This window comes from Ipomoea triloba, chromosome 2 (assembly GCF_003576645.1).
Source record: "Ipomoea triloba cultivar NCNSP0323 chromosome 2, ASM357664v1".
In the NCBI taxonomy this organism is placed as follows: domain Eukaryota; kingdom Viridiplantae; phylum Streptophyta; class Magnoliopsida; order Solanales; family Convolvulaceae; genus Ipomoea; species Ipomoea triloba.
In genome coordinates, this window is record NC_044917.1 from 17,432,893 (window position 1) to 17,448,815 (window position 15,923).

General features: G+C 35.2%; 1 long non-coding RNA gene across 1 annotated transcript; it reads right to left on the reverse strand.

The window, feature by feature from the left end:
• Window positions 1-14,788: 14,788 nt before the first annotated feature.
• Window positions 14,789-15,207, reverse strand: LOC116004056. The gene is made up of 3 exons (XR_004094729.1): window positions 15,177-15,207; window positions 15,018-15,087; window positions 14,789-14,950 (listed from the first exon to the last, which is right to left on the reverse strand). It is a non-coding gene; the product is annotated as an uncharacterized LOC116004056 (long non-coding RNA).
• Window positions 15,208-15,923: the final 716 nt, after the last annotated feature.

The following is a 15,923-nucleotide window of genomic DNA, read 5'->3' on the forward strand; positions in this document are numbered from 1 at the left end:
GAAAAGAACACATTCTAGTACAGTGAATCCACCACTAACTTCACATATCAAGGGATTCACTACGAAGCTTTCAATTTTCTCTACATTAGTCCTTCCCATTTTGAGGAGTCCCAAAATGGCAACCAAAGTGTCATCGAAGATGACGCGAATTCGATGCCAAAAACATATGTAATATGCCAGTTTGTGTCAGTGGATACGCCTTCTTCACCTGTACAGCTCAACCCTAACGATGTAAGTATCACAGTCAGAAGGTTTTACAGACCTGAAGAGTTTAATGCAATGGATGCTTACCTCTTCGACATCCATACGATAACCTTAATTAATCTGCATACATTCTTTATTCTATTTGTATGGATCAAGATTTCGCATTTTAGAATGAGGTTTCTCTTAGCTTGAAATATATATGTTGTCTAAATGCACTTATATGTTATGAGCTTTCAGATATATTGGAGTGATAAGACAAAAACAGTGTCTGTCACGGTAGTGAAGGGGAAATGTGCAGTTTGGACAAAGAAAGATTTTGTATTTATGGATTTTCCTTATATGAATGAGCATACTTTCTTCTATGAATATGTAGTAGCTGACCCAGATCATAGGCCAAAATTGCAACCAGTAACTATCTTAACTACCTTGTTGTTCTTTTTGGGTGAATAAGGAAATGCGCCGCCACTTCTCGAGTGTGTGAACTAGGAAAAGTGATTAGCTCAGTAAAATCAGTCTAGTTTGTGCATAGTTAATTGACACAAACCAAGAAAACAAACAGAATGCTTCCATTCCACTAAGCATATAAGTCTCCGAGATACTTTCTTAGTTTGAGTCAATTAACTATGCACAACCTAGCTGATTTTACTTCAGCTGATCACTTTACCCAGTTCACACACTCGAAAAGTGGCAGCGCATTTCCTTATTCACCCAAAAAGAACAACAAGGTAGTTGTAACCCCTCGGTTTTTCCGACAAAGTTAGGGTTCGAAAAATATTTTTTAGGCTATGATATTTATGAGATGATTTCTCGATACTTCAGAAGGATTTTTACAAGTTAGACTGGTTATTAATAAGCTACGATTTACGTACCGGTCACGAACCGTAAAATTTTTAAGGACGTATATACAGTTCGAATTTTCCTAGAAAATGGATTATTAAGCATGATACGATTACGCGTGAGCTTCCGACTCAGTTCGGTGGAAAAATTAGACGAACTGTAAGAGTGAAATTTGCTACGGACTTCGTACCTATATTTCGCGAGATACCGAAAAATTCCCAAGTTTAGTGATTAATGACGGGATTATTTTTAGAATAATTTGGTATCGAAATTTTCCCGAATTGAGTCATATTCCTCCGAACTTTTATCTGATTTAACCCCAAACTGGCAAATAGATATTTTTCTTCAAGAGCCACCATAGGATTGTGACAAGTGGCATCCCTTTTCACCACATGGTAATAAAATATTAATTTAATGGGAACCCTTTTCACCACATGGTAATAAAATATTAATTTAATGGGAAGAGTGTGGGATGAGTTAAGCTAAGTCTACACTCCAAGTCCTCCCCATCTCTCCCATTCCCTCTCCCATTTTCGAAAATGTCCTCCCCATCTCTCCCATTCCCTCTCCCATTTTCGAAAATCAAAAGAAAAAGAAGAGGAAAAATGTCATCTTCTTCCTTTGGATCCAAGAACTCCATAGCCAAGTTCTTCACCAAGTTCTTCCATCCTAGGTAAGACTTCGGATTTTATTCGGTTAAAATGGCTAGAATCCTTCCTAGAACTTAAGTTTAAGCTAAGGATTCATGAAAATGTGGTTATTATGGTGATTTTGTTTAGGATCTTCGGTGAAAAGTTTGAAGGAGAAGATCACCATCTTTCTACGGTTTAAAAATCTTCTTGGGAGGTAAGGAATCCCTTAAGTTGGTTTAGTCACTTGAAGGTGAACAAATGCTAGTAAATTATGTGACTAGGAATTTTATGCGAAAATTATGTGTTAAGTTTATGGATCTACTAGTTGACTCAAGAAACCACACTTTGGATTTTTGGTAATTTTTGTATACATGTTCATAGCTAATTTATGCATGTATATGTTGTATTTATGCCCATATAGGCTTATACTTGTGAAAATAGTGAAAGGAAATCAGGATAGATTCTGGCAGTAACTTCCGAGATTTATTGGGAAAATTTGGTAAGGTATTTTGACTCCATTTTTCTCAGATATGTATTTCAATAAGTGTAGAACCCGCATATAAAATTTCATAATGATCGGAGTAGTATAAGTATGGTTTTCGAATTTTTTTTCCAAAACTGGTCCAGAGAGAGAAATTCTGGACAGCACACTGCCAAGGGCAAAAATGGAATTTTCTGTGTTTATTCGCGGATCAAAATGACCAAAACTTTTTATGGACATCAAGTACTATGAGTTGGGGTTCTACCATAAAAATTTCAAGTGCAAAAGAGTTCGGGAACTATTTTTACCGGCTCAATCTTTCGAACTGCGCCAAGCTGTAATTTCCTGGCAGATTTGGATGGACGCGGCAGTGGACGCGCTAATTTCCTGGCAGATTTGGATGGACGCGGCAGTGGACGCGCGAATTTCCTGGCAGATTTGGATGGACGCGGCAGTGGACGCGCGTCCACCCTGGCAGATTTGGATGGACGCGGCAGTGGACGCGCGTCCACTGCGCGCCCATCAAGGGAGTGTCTTCGGCGTCACGGCCGAAGGGCCGGACGCAACCACGGACGCGCGTCCGCTGCGCGTCCGTGGCATCCAGACTTCGCGAGAAATGCCGAAGCAGCGGACGCGGCTCGGACGCATGCGTCCGCAGCTGCGGCCAGCCGCGAGTCCGCGCGACGCGAACTCGTTTTCGACTTGTTTTTGACCAAACTTTTCCCCTATGTTTTTAATCCCGAGTGTTATGATGTTTGAAAGGCCTACGGGCAAAAGAGATCTATTTTTGAAAGAAATATCTGTTTTGGAAAAATTATGTACATCACTTTAGAAGAAAATATTGTTGTTGAGAAATAAGTACAACTCTTGTAACTTGAGGAATTGTGTTGGAAAGCCTATGAGTAAATAAAAATGTTTATAAAACTTGCGTCGAAAGAACGTATGCTATTTTGGTAAACAGGTTGTCAAAACCTTATTTTTGAGGAAAATACTACTTTTAAGGAGTGAGTACATTACGTGAGAAAAACGAGAAAATGATGATTGAAAAGCCTGCGGGCACTGAGAGTATTTTGAAAATCCTTCTTGGGCTGATGAGATAGCCGATTTCAACTATTGGACTCAAATGAGAAATATGTCCAAAAGAAATGATTTGAGAAAGAAAAACGGAAGGAAGAATCATGTTTTCAAACCCTTAGATTCTAAAGCGAGTTGAGGAGGACCTTGATTGACCCACGGGTGGCTTTAAGTGCCATGGCCCAGTGGTCGTTGTGGATATTGTATGACCAGTTCATACTGCAGGGCGAAGTCTATTCGTCGATATGTTATAGTGTATGACCAGTTCATACTGCAGGGCGAAGTCTATTCGCCGGGTACTATATAACTCGTAGGATGAGGTATTCCTATGGGGGTGTGCACACTTAAGGTATAGTTACTCCAGAAGTCCGGGTAGGTGTTGTTTTTATGGACCTAGCTAGGCCAGCTAGGAATCATTTTAACGAACCTTACGTCCAGGGGATCAGTGTTAGACCGGGTGATGACCACTGAACCCGAGTTCGATGATCCAAGTGGTCAGAGTGGGAGTTATGAGAATGCTCCAAAGGCCTCACGCTTACTAAGAAGAAACTAAGGAAGTTTTAAAGATGAGAAAAAGAGTTACTCTGTAAAGACTTGAGAAGGAAATGATTCTATCCAAAATGTGACGAATTTTGAGCACGGAAATGTGCTGTTGAACCTCCTTTTTGAGTTAAAATGAGGGAACTACTGGAAACGAAATATTTTACAAACTTGTCTGAAAAGCAGAAAAAATGTGTTTTAAGTGGCAATGATGCCAGTACCTTTATATGAGAAAAGTTTACGTGTTGAGTTAGCTTTACGCCTTATATTATATTATCTATTATTGATAACCTGATTGCAGGTAGAGCTATAACTCGTGGGTAAATTTTACAACTTACAAATTATTATATTTTCGAAACCTTTGTCTACTTTTGAGTGACAATGGATTTCCTTACTTAGCCGTTGTGCTAACTACACTTCGATGTGTTTACAGATGTTGTCTAGTACGGGCTCCTGAAGCCCGATGAGTTCTGAATAGGATGGAAGTCGAGGTTGAGGACTACCCTATCCTAGAATAGACACCCTGGAAGAATTATTTCCATACGTACATATTTGTATGTTGACATGGTTATTTGAGGTTCTAAGTTTAGCCTTAGCGTTTGGGTATAGGAAAAATACCTAAGCGTGGCGGTAACACCCAGTTTTCTACTGGTTAGACGCTTCCGCAATGTATTGTATTATTAGGGATTTTGTAATAAATCCAAGTGGTGAAAATTGGGGTGTTACAAATTGGTATCAGAGCTTAGGATATCAAATCCTGTTTGGACAGTAGAGCTTGAGACGCTCTGTTACTAAGTGAAAATCGAGAGCCTAAGGTTATGAGATCTTGGAGATAGATCAGAGCTTTAGGTTGTGAGATCTTTGCCATGGGCAATAGAGTTTGGTAAGCTCTGTTACATAGTATAGTTCAGAGCTTAGGATTTGAGATCCTCGTTATCGATGATAGAATTGGTGAAGCTCTGTTACAAAGTGGAATCTATCAGAGCTTAAGGTTATAAGTCTTTGGAGACAGAGTTTGGAACGCTCTGTTATAAGTTGGTATCATTTTTACGGAGTGAAATGGAACTTACTTAGCTTATGCTAATTCTGGGATATACACCCCTGTGTCTTTATGCTAAATGATTTTGTGAAAATGTGAGTACACGCCTTATGAAATTACTTGATGAGAATACATATTGTTTGTTCTTGTGATTGTTAGTGAAATTATTAGCTTTATAGAGATTATGGTAAGTAATGAAATTAGGATGTTGAAGAGATTTGGTGATGAGATCATTGGTATATGGATTATGAAAGGGAAAATATTGGTATGTGGATATTATGAATATGAAGGTTATAGACATCAGATATGACAATTAAATGAGTAATTTGGGTTATGAATGTGAGATATGATGTTTTGAAGGATATGGTTATTTATGTACTTTGTCCCAAAGGGTGGTGATACCTGGAGGTTTTGAACTACCCTTATGACTAGTATTATTATGATGACCACTCCCAAGTAATAAAATGGATTGTCGCCCTCAGAAGTTACCTCGGTTGCTCGGACAATCCATGAAACCTCATTTCTACTACTTGTACTACCCGCCCATTTTTTGGGAGATTGATAATACGACATCCATTTCTCGTCATTAACTTTCTTTGATCTACTAGCGGTTTGTTTTTTTTCATTGTTGGTTTCAGAAGTGGAGAAATACTACGGTAGTTATACTGTGGACCATGGGTCATGGCTGATACTACAGTTGTGTTGAACTGATACTACAGTTGTATTGAAAGGGAACTGTAGTTTCGCGGAAGAGATGTCGTTTCATCCGTCTGGAACTGCAGTTGTGTTGAACTGATACTTCAGTTGTGTTGAAGTGATACTACAGTTGTGTTGAACGGATACTACAGTTGGGTTGAATGGATGAATGACCTTTTTTTCGCGCAACTGCAGTTTCAATTCAACACAACTACAGTATCCGTTCAACACAACTGCAGTATCAGCCATGACCATGGTCCACAATGCATTGTGGACCATGTTCCACAATATAATTTGCGGATATACTCTCCCCAATGCTCGCTACTAGGCTTTAATTATACAATTGAAAGAGCTCTATATGATCCTTTAATTTTTTTGATTTTTGTAGAAAAAAACAAGATAATATATTAATAATAACTTATTATTAATATATTATCTTTAAAAAAAATACGATTAAAAAATATTAATATCCACTAAATTCATTATATGATTAAAAAAATACTAATCTCAATTGCTAAAGCACTTGTATTATTATTATTATATTTGAATAACTTATAACAAAAACAATATAATTTATCCACATGCTTCCCATTACTTAAATTCTTATTAGATGATCCTACTACTTTAAAAAATTTATTCATAGCTCTTCTTTGTTATTCTACTAATTGCTCAGCTTGTTTTCTTTCCCTTTTCTTTTTTTCACTCCAAAATAAATGTTTTTTAGACAATATTTTTTACGATAGTTATTATAAAATTAGTCTTAAAAAAAGGTGTAACCCCTCGGTTTTTCCGACAAAGTTAAGGTTCGAAATTATTTTTTTTGAGATGATCTTTCGGTACTTCAGAAGGATTTTTATAAGTGGGACTAGTTATTAACAAGCTGCGATCTACGTACCGATCACGAACCGTAAAATTTTTAAGGACGTATATACCATTCGAATTTATCCTAGAGAATGGATCATTAAGCATGATACGATTAAACGTGAACTTCCTACTCAGTTCAGTGAAGATTAGACGAACTGTAAGAGTGAAATTGTTACGGACTTCGTACCTATATTTCGCGAGATACCGAAAAATTCCCAATTTTAGCGGTTATTGACGGGATTATTTTTAGAATAATTTTGGTATTGAAATTTTCCCGAATTAAGTTATATTCCTCCGAACTTTTATCTGATTTAACCCCAAACTGGCAAAGTAAATTTTGTTCTTCAAGGAGCCACCATGGGGAGTTGACAAGTGGCACTCTTAATTACCACATGGTAATTTCATTAATGGTGTGTCATAAGAGGTATGGTATGGTGTACTTGATCCCTTAAGCTACAAGCTAAACTCTCCATCATCATCTCTCTCATCTCCGACATTTTCGAAAATCATAAGGAAAGAAAGAAGAAGGAAAGAAAAACTTAGTCTTCTACATTGTGATCCAAGGACTCCCTAACTATCTCTTCAACTCAAGTGCTCTAGTATAGGTAAGGCTTTGGTTTTGTTCGGTTAAATCCTCCCTAGAACTTAAGTTTAAGTTAAGGATTCATGAAAATGTGGCTATTATGGTGATTTTGTTTTGGATCTTTGGTGAAAGGTTCGAAGGAGGAAATCATCAACTTCTACGGTTTTAAAATCTTCTAAGGAGGTAAGGAATCCCTTAAGTAGGCTTAGTCACTTGGAGGTGATCAAATGCTAGCAAACTATGTGACTAGGAATTTTATATGAAAATTTTGTGTTAAGTTTATGGATCTACAAGTTGGCTCAAAAGTCTATACTTTGATTTTTGGTAATTTTTGATATGCATGTTCGTAGTTATTTTATGCATGTATATGTTGTGTTAGGTCCATATATGCTTATATTTGTGAAAATGGTGGAAGATTGGGTCGTTACAACCCCGTTCTTGCGGCCCAAAATGGGCAGAATCGGATAGACGAGACAGTGGACGCGCGTCCACCGCGCGCCCCTTGCGAAAGAAAGGTTCGGCGCCTCGGCCGAGAGACCGGACGCGGGCACAGACGCGCGTCCGCTACGCGTCCGTCAGCGTCCAGTTTTGGCGAAGAATGCCGAACCAGCGGACGCGGCTCGGATGCCTGCGTCTGCCATGCGTCCGCTGGTGCGGCCAACCGCTAGTCCGCGCGACGCGGACTCATTTTCGACTCGTTTTTGACCAAACCTTCCCCCAACGTTTTTAATCCCCAGTGTTATGACGTTTGGAAGACCTACGGGCAACCGGGTAAATTTTTGAAAGCCCGAATATTATTTTTGTGCATTACATTTCTTAACTTGGGGAAAAATTGCGTTTTTAGAAATAATGTGACTCTCGTTACTTGGATTTTTATGGTGGAAAATCATTAACCAATATGCGAACTTTGGTAGTACAATTGAACAAGTATGATGATTTTGAGTCATCATGTGAAGATACTAGTTATTGTGAGGTTTTGTATGATTAATTCATACTGCAGAGCGAAGTCTATTCGCTAAGTGAAAGAGTTATTGTGAGGTTTTGTATGATTAATTCATTAAGTGAAAGAGTTATTGTGAGGTTTTGTATGATTAATTCATACTGCAGAGCGAAGTCTATTCGCTAAGGTATGATTAATTCATACTGCAGAGCGAAGTCTATTCGCTAAGAGAATAGTGAGATGTCTTTGTATGATTGAGTCATACTGCAGAGCGAAGTCTATTCGCTGAGAGAATTAGTGAGATGTTATTGTATGATTAATTCATACTGCAGAGCGAAGTCTATTCGCTGAGTGAAAGAGTTATTGTGAGGATTTGTATGATTAATTTATACTGCAGAGCGAAGTCTATTCGCTGAAAGAATAGTGAGATGTCTTTGTATGATTGAGTCATACTGCAGAGCGAAGTCTATTCGCTGAGAGAATTAGTGAGATGTTTTTGTATGATTAATTCATACTGCAGAGCGAAGTCTATTCGCTGAGAGAATTAGTGAGATGTTTTTGTATGATTAATTCATACTGCAGAGCGAAGTCTATCCGCTGAGAGGAAAAAGTAGTTATGAAATTATTGAGTGTTTTTACTAATTCTAAAATCTAGTTATACCGTAACTAGATCGCAGAATAAAAGGTCGTAAGTCCTAATCCGTAAAGTGTGCGTTGTGAATCTCACTTTGAGTTAAATTACGAAATTCTCGGAAATGGAAGTGTTATGTGCTGATGTCACTTATATACTGTATTGTACTGTTTTGGTCGTTAATCCGGTTGCAGGAAGATTGCAACTTATGGGTAAAGCTTACGGTTTTTTTTCTGAAAATTATGTTTTTCGAAACCTTTGTTTACTTTTGAGTGACAATGGATTTCCTTACTTAGCCGTCGTGCTAACTACACTTCATTGTGTCATTTATTAGATGCAGTCTAGCGTGGGCCTCTGTGGCCCGATGAACTCTGAATAGGATGGGAGTCGAGGTTGAAGACTACTCTATCCTAGAATAGACACCCTGGAAGGATTAGTTCCATATGTACACTCTTGAAGGTTGATGTGGTTGTTTGATGATGTAAGTTTAGCCTTAACGTTTCGGTATAGGAGAGATAACTAAGCGTGGCGGTAACACCCAGTTTTCTGCTGATAAGATGTAAGCTTCCGCAATGTATTATTAGGGATTTTGTAATAAATCCAAGATGTGAAAATTGTATTATTAGGGATTTTGTAATAAATCCAAGATGTGAAAATTGTATTATTAGGGATTTTGTAATAAATCCAAGATGTGAAAATTGTGGTTGTTACAAAAGGAGCACGGCTACTGCAATTAGAATTCAAATAAAGTTAAAATTCAAATACTATTGCAGTTAAAATTCAAATACAAATATTCTGCCATATTAATAAAGAACAAATATTTACCAGATTAACAAATAACAAAAAATAATAAATTAGCAATATTTTGCCAGTTTAACAAATAACAAATATTTGCCAGATTAAAAGATTTAGCAATATTATGCGAGATTAAATGCAGTCTTAGATATTTGCCAAATGCCAAAATTAACAAATAACAAAAAAAATTCTGATTTTGTAATTAACAAATAAAAAGATTCATACATGCAATAGAGTTGTAGAATACCTTGTTTGTTAAGAATTTCCCATTTCCCATATTCCCAAATCCCAATCTTTCTGTCAACAACCAACTTTTTGTCGCCCACAAATTCGACAAATCTAAAATGTAGGGAAAAACAACTATAAGAATTGTGATTGCAAAATGCAGATTACCATAGCTTATATAGAAGATTAAATCCCTAATTTAAATAATACCTCCATAGCTGATGGCTCCATTGTTTAAGTTGCTTCCATTTTTAACTGTTGAGAATAGACTATTGGTGATTGATGTGCGAAGCAACTCAAAAGAATCCAAACATTCAGTTCGTAGACGTCATTACAGTCGTTCGTCACTTCGACCTCGATAATTCTGCAGTTCTGCGCCTTCGATACTTTGACTTCGATTCAGCCGTTCCGTCGTTTGGAGAAGAGAAAACAGAAAAAAAAAGTACTGTAATATATAAGAGGGGCCAAGCATGAGCCCTAGGCCTTAGTAAGTTAGCAGGTCTAATTTTTTTTATTTATAATATATAAGAGGGGGCCATATACATGGGCCCCCTATTTGAGATGGGCCATGTGTAACATTTTCCATTACGACACTATTTAGTTGTGCAAGTTTTATAGACCATTTATGGTCATTATGTTATTGTGGTTTGAAACAGAAGTAACGGAAACTGTTACTTAGCCTATAATGATGGCATGTAGGCTATATATGCATGGTCCTCCCACTGATCCTAGATCGGTTCACAAAAACTACACCATCTAGTTGATTAGGAGATCAAGTGGTAGACAAAACACTCTAAACCTTTGTTTCAAGCAATGCAACAACTATGGCTGGAGATAAACGATCCTATTAGCTTCCGCAATGAGGTTAGATTATTACAAGTATTAATATTTGTATATTTTATTCTAACATTTGGTATCAGAGCATGTTTAATCTCTGCCTAGTTGTTCAAATTGCATGTGGTATATAAATTTTGAATTATATATATTATGCAATTTATATATCTTCACAATGTTGTATGCATATTGAAATTTCCTCGTATATATTTATATATGCATATGGATAATGAATGTTTCATGTTTGTATTTCATTATGTATTCAAAATTTATTGTAATAAAGTCTGTGAACATATATGCGAGCATGTGCTATATACATTTTGTATATAACTGTTTTTCCAAATATTTATTTTCATGTATAAGAGATGTATATTATTTTGGTATTGTGTATATACATTCTATTAAAAAATAAAATTAAATTAATTACCAATCGTTTTTTGGATGTTGCTGCAATGTTACTTTTTTGCCTGGACGAGGTGTTGCCGTCCGTGTCCATTACCGTCGAAGAACTACGATGCTACCCATTCAGTTGAAAGTCTAATTGGGCTCGGGTGGTAGGCAGTGGCTTCGATTTTGGCGCCGTCGGGTGCGGCAAACGCCAGGAGCGCCTTGACTAGCACCACATTTGGTTTCTTGCCATGAGCACTGCGAGGCGGAGAACAGATGAAGAATGCGGTGTTTCTTCTATGGAAATCAGAAGGCAACTGGCATTTTGTTTAATAAAAAAAATAAAAATAAATAAATAAATAAAACCTACTGCCTTATTGCTTGTTCGCTGGAGAAATCGCCGGATTCGCTCACCGGTTACGGTCTCTGTTCGGCGGCGAAGCTAGAGATGGCGGAAGTAGGTTGTGGCGGCGTTCGCCGTTGGACGCTGGACATGGGGAGCGCTGGCGATGCAATCAGAAGGGACGACGGCAGATGACGGCGAAGCTAGGTTACCAGTAGTGGCGTCATCGCTGCTTCTATCCTTTTTCAAGGCAACGCCGCTGGCGGACGGCGAGGCTGCCGACGACACGGCTAAGGGAGAGGATGGCGGGCGGTGAGACTGCTGGGCGGCGAGGCTGCCGGCGACACGGCTAAGGGAGAGGATGGCGGGCGGTGGGACTGCCGGGCGGCGAGACTGCCAGCTACACGGCTAAGGGAGAGGATGGCAGACAGTGAGGCTAGGCTTCCCGGTGAATCGTCGCTGCTCCCGCTCACCCTTCAGGCGACAAAGCCGTGCTCCAGTCACCGGTCATCTTCTGCTTCTCTGTAAGGACGTCGACGGGCCTTTTTTTTTTTTTTGGTGACGATGGTGCGACGACGGCAAATGACTCGCCGGGCGCGGTCGATCGTCTGCCAGTTGTGGCATCGTGGTGAGGACGACAACGACATGCGCGTTCCTTTAGGCTGCTTCTTCTCAAGCTTAAGCGGAGCTAGGGTTGCTCGGTTGTTACTGGACAGACGCGTGAGAATAACAAAAGGAATCGGTTTTGAACTATTTTCTAGCTAAGTGTTTTATTACTTTTCTTTATGATTTATTATTCTAATTATAATAGGTAATAAACTCTTAGGACCAATTTCTTTTATTACCTTCATTATAATTATTGATTTGGTAATTAGAGTATAATTGACATACATGGTTTGAATTACCTTTTTTTTAAATGTGATAAATATAGTAATTGAATTTTGTGCTGTAAATTGCCTATGTACCTTTATTATTATTATAATCATGCATTTAGAAAATTAAAGCATGTTTTAAAGTATTATATTTTAAGACCAATTGTTATCATATTGTTATATTGTTGGCAAGAAAGGTAAAATTGCTATTTTTCTGATTAATTGTTGTGATTTTGTTAATAAAATCAATAAAGTTTTAGTCAAGAACCGCTTTTAATTATGCCTTTATATAAGTAAATAAATGTTGAAAATATTGGTTATTATATTTTTCAACATTAAAGTTTTTCGAATTTTAATTTTATTGACTTTTAACATTTTCAGAAAACAAAATGTTTTAAAGGCTTGCGGTTTTAGCATTTTGTTTTTCCATTTTAAATCTCCTAATTGTTATAATATTATGTAATTATTATGGCTATCCATTGAAATTTTGTCATAATTTGATAATATTTTTAATTATGGAGTGTGATTTTGTATCACAATTTTGGAAAATGCATATGTTTACGGCAATTGGATATATTCTTGTGCATTTCAGTCTTGCCATAATAATTTCGATTATGATTTTAAGAATTATGTTTTTAAATTCTTATTGAATTTTTTTTATTCAAAACATTTATGCTAATAATGATGATATTATGTAACATTTAATAATAATAATTATTATTATTATTACTGAATGTTGTTCGGTTACGATTAAAGTAATTGATTATTCCGTTATTACTACTATGTAATAATTATAAGAATTATTATAGTAATAACGATTATCGGTTTTTGAATCGATGGATCAGTGATTTGCACCATTACTATCATCATTAGTTTTGATGTTCAGTTATTACTGTTATTAGTAATAGCTATCGAATATCAGGGGTTACGATTGAGAAAATTGATTGTTCAGTTATTACTGTTACACAAACATTATTTCAGTAATAACGGTTATCGGCTTTTGAACTGAAAATCAACATATCGTAGCATTGTTATCATTATTGTTTCTGGATTGTGATGCCCACTTTGATTGAGTATGAATATTTGATTTTGTATTCATATTTTAATGAGTTTGTTTTATGCATATAATTAAAGTAAATGCATAATATTATGATTTAAATTATGCAATTTAATTTTGTGAGAATTTAATTTGTAAATGTCAACATACCATATGGTTTTGATATTGTTAGAATTTACAATATTTTAAGCTAGTTCTCATAAAGTTTGTTATATGCATTGAATTATTTTTGTATTGGGCATATAAGTTAAAACCTTTCAATTATTGAAAAGTATATAGTTATTATAGATTATTATTATTTTTCAAATTTTATAATTCTTCAAGTTTTGGGTTTATGTCATTATTTGAATAATAATAATAATTTTATAGCTCATTTTCAATTGCTATTATGGTGTACAATTTATTTAGATATGAGCTTATTGAATTTCATGCATAATTGTTCACTAGCATCACATTATATTTTATAGTTATGTGAATTTATATATGCCTTTAGAATTGCATATGTTAGGAATTAAAAATTCCTTGTTAAGTTGAACTTTATGTGTGGACTTATATACGGTAGTGCATTATGTTTAAGCATTTTAAGACCGTCTAAGGTGTTCACTTGAGATTAAAATTCTTTCCATAAGGTGAACTATTAAGATTTGATAGTTTTATCATAAACTTGTAGATGGATCTAATTGAATAAAACTTTAGCCCACAGGCAAGTTTTATGCCACTAGATTCTTCTATCATTTTGATAATAATTTTATCATAAAATTTTAGTTGAGTCTAATTGAATAAAACTTTAGCCCACAGGCAAGTTTTATATCACTTGAATCTTCTATTTGATCACTACTACAGAAAACACCTTTAACGTCGGTTTTTTAGCACTTTTAACGTCGGTTAAAAATCGACGTTGATCTGGCCGACGTTGTATATAAATGATATGGCGTCGGTTGTAAAAATCGATGCCGTATGTATTTTTTATTTTTTAAAATAAATAAATGACATCGGTTTTTTAAAAAAACCGACGTCGTTTATTTAAAAAAAAAAAATGAAACGACGTCGGTTTTTTATAAAAACCGATGTCGTTTATTTAAAAAAAATAAAAAAAATGAGACGACGTCGGTTTTTTTAAAAAACTGACGTCATTTATTTAAAAAAAAAAACAAATAATACGACGTCGGTTAATATGAAATAACCGACGTCGTTAATTTTTTTAAAAAATAAAAAAATATATACGGCGTCGATTATATTAAATAACCGACGCCGTACGTAATTAATTTAAAAAAAATATATATATAAACGACGTCGGTTCGTTCTTACTAACCGACGTTGTTTATTATTATTTTTTTAATATTAAAAATATTTTACGAATCTACCTAAAACCTGTACAGTATATTTCCAATTCACACATAAGTTTCAGAACCTGTGTAACAAATTAACATTAATAATTCACAATTGATAAAACTAATAAAGTTTTCAATTAATCAAAGCTAATAAACATCACAACTTATCAAACTAATAAAGTATACTACAATAACTAATAAAACATTGAATATTCAACATAAATCTCACAATTCAATAACACTAATAAACAACAAGTATTTAACATAAATCTCACAATTCATCAAGCTAAAGAAGTAATCTATCAACCCATTCATCAACTAAATATTGGCACCATATGTCTCTAACTTCATCAATTTCTTTTTGATTGTATGGAAATCTTCCTTGTCTCTCCAAAAGCTATAAAGTTTAAAAGAAAATAAAAAGAATTAATAACTTAGTATTTTAAAAAATATGAAGGAGATCGAAAGATATTTTATTAAAGTACTTGCCTTATTCATTCCCTAGCATGTTCCCAATGAAATGATTTCCAAAATAAATTTCATCACATAATATCCGCATTCGGTACCTCCTCTTTGTATGGCACACTACATTTAAAATAATTAATATAATTAAGGTTTTATTAATAAAAAACAATAAGATATATGTACTTACCGAACATGTAATCCATTTTACTTGACGACTTGCTTTCTTTCCACCTATTATGCTTGTTGCCTTCAAAGACCTATTAATATAAGACATATAAAATATACATAAATGTTTGACATCACTATGTTAATAATAAGTATTAATTATATTTATAAATTTACATACGTTTCAACTATATCTTTAATATCATCACGTGGCGGATTACCAGTGAAATCAAACCAATAAATTTCATATAATTTAGGAAAAATAGCCATCAACATCCAATGCCCCCTACAAATAAGAATTTTATTAGTTTATAGTATATTATATATAAGGTATTGTATTTTAAAACATAATCAAATGCTTACTCGAAATTATATGGGCCTAAATAGCAATCTTTCATCTCACCATATCCCATGGTTTCACTTATATAGTTTATCCTCTCATTTCTAGTCAACAGTTTCGGTTGAATCCAACTTGGATCTAAAAATCCATACTTGGTTTGTGATTGAAAACCATACTGTTTATAAATACCCCTGCTCACAATTAAAAGCAATCATATAAATTACTAATAATTATGTTAAATAAAATTAAAACTATTTTGATCAAATAATACTAAAAACATATTACCTTATAAAGAACTGAATAATAGAAATATCTAAGGTATCCATATTCAATAAGCGCATGATTTCCAAACTCTCAAGTTGTAATTCATAATCAATTTTACCCACAACACCACGAGGCATTTGCGTCACCACATTGTGTTCAAGACTACAAGCAATCTTGTATGCCTTTCTGCATGCTCTACTCAGAGAATCCGGATAAGCTAAAGTCAATGCATGATGATGAGATTTCACAACTGATTCAAAAGTCGATTTGGTCTTTCCTTTTAACTGTCCATTTTAATATAAATAACAATTATTATTTTAAAAA